Source organism: Rhinopithecus roxellana, chromosome 2 (genome assembly GCF_007565055.1).
Source record: "Rhinopithecus roxellana isolate Shanxi Qingling chromosome 2, ASM756505v1, whole genome shotgun sequence".
Lineage (NCBI taxonomy): Eukaryota > Metazoa > Chordata > Mammalia > Primates > Cercopithecidae > Rhinopithecus > Rhinopithecus roxellana.
The window spans coordinates 35,560,628-35,566,021 of NC_044550.1; positions in this window are offsets into that span (position 1 = coordinate 35,560,628).

The following is a 5,394-nucleotide window of genomic DNA, read 5'->3' on the forward strand; positions in this document are numbered from 1 at the left end:
AGGACTTCATATTTTGAATATGTGAATTCTCTACCCTGTGGTCAGGAAGTTAGATTCAGGCATTGATCCAATGATCCCTGGAACATCTTCCACTGTTTTCCCAGTGGAAGGAAGAAAGATTTGCTAGAGGGGCTGACAGCATGAGAATGTGCTGCTGCTTTTAACCTTCCAGATTGGCTTTCTCCCCAACACAAGTGACCAAGCAGTTGTTTCTGAAGAGTCTTGATATCCACATGACCAGTTTCTCCATCTTACATAATATTGTCTTCCATTAGTACTAAGGGGATGTCTTCAGTTAATTACTGCAAACATTGGAGTCTGCAAACTCACCCCTTACAAACTATATGACACTGAATACTAGATTAAATGTGAATAAGGCAAAAGATGAATGTTTCATCTACTATCCTAATGCAGGCCAGTCTCTAGGCATACTTTTTGTTGGGGGAGAAGGGGGTACAAAATAAAAAAGACGTAGAGCCATTGGGAAATTCACCGGGTAAGATAGGGAGGTGAGAGGATACTCAAGATTTTTGCAAATACCCATTTTTGGAGGGTGGAGCAGTTTTTTGGTTCATCTTTGCACAGAGTGCTCAATAAAAGTTTATTAAATTAATTAAAGGAGACAAATATGACAGCCCTTCAAATACTTAAAATTGTTATATGAGAGAGGCATTAATAAGTCTTTCTGTAATAGCCGCTTTTTGTTCTTACTTTTATTCCCTTAAAGTCACACAGAATAATAAATGGAAGAGTTTCTAAATTATTGGAATTGTTTAAAAATTGACCACATAGAGATTTTTTTTGGTATTACTTCTGGACAACCATAGAAGAAAATATGCTTTCTGTCGAGGATCAGGCTAGATGACCACTAATTGGCCTCCCAACTCTGCCATTTAGAATTATAGAATCTTCAGTTTTCATTTTCATTTAGATATTTATGTTTGTATTCATTAATCAAAAATGTCTTCAGAATATCAAAGAGTTAAAATATAACTGAAGGTATTTGGAGACAGACCTGTCTCCAGGGCTGCTTTAGTAAGTTAAGGCACACCTGTATGTTGGAAAACCTAAGCAGGCATAATATGTGTTTATGGACAAAGAAAAATGGTCATAATATAGCATTAAGGAAAATAAAAAGTTAGACCAGTGATGGTTTAAAAGTAATGGACAGAAGGTTTCTGAAATTCTATTTTGAAGGTTAATGTTTAAAAAATGTTTTTATCAAATATGTGTAGGATATGTATAAATAAATAAACTGGGACTAGAAGGAATGTAACTTCTTTTTTTTTTTTTTTTGAGACGGAGTCTCGCTGTGTCACCCAGGCCACTGCCCCCGGCCAGAATGTAACTTCTAATTTTCTTATCTGGACCAATTTACTTATTTGGCATAACTGAACAACAGCTCAACTCTTAACATAATTTAGCCTCTTTTATTCTGCAGAAAGTTTGATTCCATTACCCTCTCACCTTGAAATAAGGGAAATGGTTTGATAGTGAAGGAAAGGGAGGAGTCTACCCTTGTCCTTTGTTTCCCTCATCATACACTTAGTCTTTAAACCCTCTTTACCTGGAGAGAAGCATTTTAGTGGAGTAATGAATCCAGAAACCAGAGATGGACTGTCAATTCCCAGATATCAAATTAACGATCTTTGTCCTTATTTTCCTCTACCTTTCTTTAGTACTCAGCCATGATAAGCATCCATTTCTTTTGAAAAGTCTCGTTCTCTTGGCTTCTGTGAAACTTCAGAAGATTTGAAGATAATGTAGGAAAAATAATTTATTTCTTGTTTATTTTCTCTGTCCACTGGTCTTGAATTATTTCAAGCATCAGCCCTCCTTGCTTTCTTTCCTTTTCATTTTTTCCATCCATTATTCCTATTTAGACGACTCCCTAATGTCTGTCTTCACTCCTAATCTCTTTTAGTTATCTATTTCTAACTGCCTCTTGGGAAATTCTTGAATCTTTGAAACTCAATGAATCGTTCATCATTAGTCTTGCTCCTCCTCTTGTGTTTCTTAGGTGGGGTGAGTAACAGATTCCAGTCAAGACTAGTGTAAAGTTTGAGGAGCCATGGAAAGAAAGATCAGTCAAGACCACTAGGACTTGAGAACTCCTATCTTTCTACTCTCCATTTTATTCAGTACAGACCCTTATTACTAATTTAAGTTGTACAAAAGGCTATCAACAGTCTATTTACTGTGCTCTTTTATAGTTTTATTAATTTTATAGAACTTAACATAAGTTCACCGCTAAACTCAGTCTCTCATTCCTGTTTATGTGTTAGGCTTTTAAGGTTCCCAAATTCAACTGCTTTCATCTTATAGATATTCAGGAACTTAATCCATGGTGAGATGGTGGTATACGTATGTGTTTGTGCTATAAGGGAATAGGGTATTGCTATATAATCAAGTGTGGGAACTCATAAAAATGGAAAACTTATCAAGGAATTAATTGAATCTGTACCTCTCCTCTGTACTCTTCCTCCCCAAATTCCAAGCTACAGTGGATGGGCTGAGTTATGAACCTACAATTGTCCTCCCGTTTTCTCTAATATTAACTAGAGTTATTCCTTGATCTGATTGCATTCTGAATACAAATGGAATGACTGGAAATCAGCTCTTTGTATAACAGTACTGAACTGTGTTTTGAACAACTGCTGCCTAAATACATATTAAAGAGGCTCCTCCAAGTAGATGCCATTGTCTATCAGTAAAAATACTCAGCTGTCTGGTGGGACAAGTGTTAGGTCACGTGGGCTCTCAGCAACTATCACCGTATCCTGAAAATAAATGCCAGAAGAAATAAGAAAATTTTTTTAGCATATATGGCAAAGGCCTGAGAGTACCTTTCATTATGGTTTTGGGAAGCAAACAATATTTTTGTGCCCACTTTCTGGAATTAGGCAATTATTATACAAAGTTATGATCTTGCCTGTCTGAAACTACAGTGGTGGGACTGTCACCTTCCAATGGAATTGTGTACTCATGGGCCACCAGTTTTTCTTTAGTGACAGTGACCTGTGTCCTTTCAGGGACATAAGGAGGAGAGTCCTGGTAAACAGATAAAATGGTAGAAGTATTTGCTCTATTCTGCTGTTGTATTCCCCTTATTTGTGACTCAAAGAGGTGCCAAGAAGAGAGTCTGAGATGACTTTGGGAAGAAAGAGAGGACAGAAGAGAGGGAAATAAAAGGGTTGATTTTTTATGGGGGTAGTGTTGAAGAATTGCTAATAGAAGAAAGAGTTACAGGAGCTGGTGGAAGCAATAAAATGGTTTATGCTACCCATTGGCTGTGGGTTTATGTTGTTAGCATGCTGTACCTAGAGCAGAGTATTATATTGGCATTGACTTGTTACTACTATGAATATCTGAAAATGCTTTCTAAACTAATAGCAGTTGTTTTCCTACATTTAAAAAAATATATACATAGGAAAAAAATGGTTGGATAAAAGTACATCAAGATGGTTACTACTTGTAAATTCATTCTTATATTCTGTTTTTTCTCACTTAAGTATTTTTCCAGGTTAACACATATATGTCAAAATCACAGAATGTTATGAAACCATTCAAAATGATTTGGTTGTGCTATTATATGGCTTAATTTTATATTTATTGGATACTTGTTTTTAATATTTTCCTGTTATATATCACTGAAACATAAATGTACTAGAATTTTTCCTTTTTAATATAAAAATTTACTTTGCTAATGTTTAGAATTAGTGGAATTATAGAGGAGCATTTAGGTATCATGTGACTTAAGCCAAGCTACATGTGGAAGCTTGAGTTTCTAATCTACCTCCACCATTCAAGTCCAGGGAAGCAGAGGGTTAAACTCCTAGCAGATGGTGCTGCTGCTAATGCTGCTGCTGACTGAGCATGTCAGGAATTTAAAGAGTTGCTTAAACAGGGTTAATATATGGCCTGTGGGAAGACAGCTGTTCTGTAGCAGAATTAGAGGTCAGGAGGTTAGCCACATTTCCCTGAAAACAGAGGACTCGCCAGAGTCAGGATCAGTGAAAGCCATTTAGGGAAAGGAAAAATGCAGAAAGGTTCTATTTAAGGGAGCAGTTGAATGAGAGGGTAGAAAGTGCTAGGGTAGAACAGAATAACTACCAAATATAGAGGGGAATAGGGGAATGAAAGGAGACAGAAACAAGCATAGCAGAACACTGCCCCTCCAGCCTCCACTCTGTACTGTACCAGCAGCCCATTTCCCAGCTCCAGGGTTTGTTGTCTTATGCTTTCACCAGTATAGGGATGTGAGTTGGGAGAGCTCTGATCCTGCCAGGCTATTAGACGTTTAACATGGCTAATTGGCCCTATAAGAAGACACAATGGGATGTTACCAAGTTGAAAAAAAAAAAAATCATTAACCTCTTAGAATTAAAATATCATCAAGTGGCTGATATCTAATGCAGTCCAAATTCTGCAAACACCTTGAGGGTCTATTCTCAGTGAAGTACTGTGAGAGGGTATTATGGAGATTTGAAATTTAAAAACGTGAGACACAGTCTCAGCTCTCAGGTAGTTTATTATATAATACAAGGGTGATGAACAGAGGAATTAGATAAACCCATGACTGTAATACAAGGTGACTAAGAAAACTGCTACCGAGAAAGTGACAGGAGAATCAAAAACAAGAGAGAGACCAGGACTGGTGAAGAAAACAGTGAATGTTTCCGAAGGATGTAGGAAAATATTACAAAGATGTAGGAGGGCATTACAAGTGAAAATGATCACATAATCACAAGCACTGGGTGACAGTGACTAGTCTATCCCTTATACGCGTTCATTTTAAAGTACTCTGAGGTTTCCTCCTTTTTTTTTTTTTTTTTTTTTTTTTTTTTTTTTTTTTTTTTTTGACAGAGTCACCCAGGCTAGAGTACAGTGGCATAATCTCTGCTCACTGCAACCTCTGCCTCCAGGGTTCAAGCGATTCTCATGTCTCAGCCTGCCAGGAAGCTGGGATTACAAGTGTGCGCCACCATGCCCAGCTAATTTTTGTATTTTTAGTAGAGACAGGGTTTTGCCATGTTGGCTGGGCTGGTCTCGAACTCCCGACCTCAAGTGATCCGCCTGCCTCAGCCTCCCAAAGAACTGGGATTACAGGCGTGAGCCACCGCACCTGGCCTACCCTGAAATTTCTTTATGGAATAAGTCAGTCTTTCCTCATATTCAATTTCTGGCATTAATGGGTGTTCAATAAATGTATTTTGAATATTTGAAGACGTCCAGTTTTTATATTGGCCTATAGAATGATACAAGGAAAGACCATGGACTTTAATGCTAGATAGATATGGGTTCAAATTTCAATACATTTTCTCGCTGTGTGAACTTGAACGCAGTACTCATTCTCTGAGCAGTTTCCTTATCTATAAAAATGAGGAGGTTGGG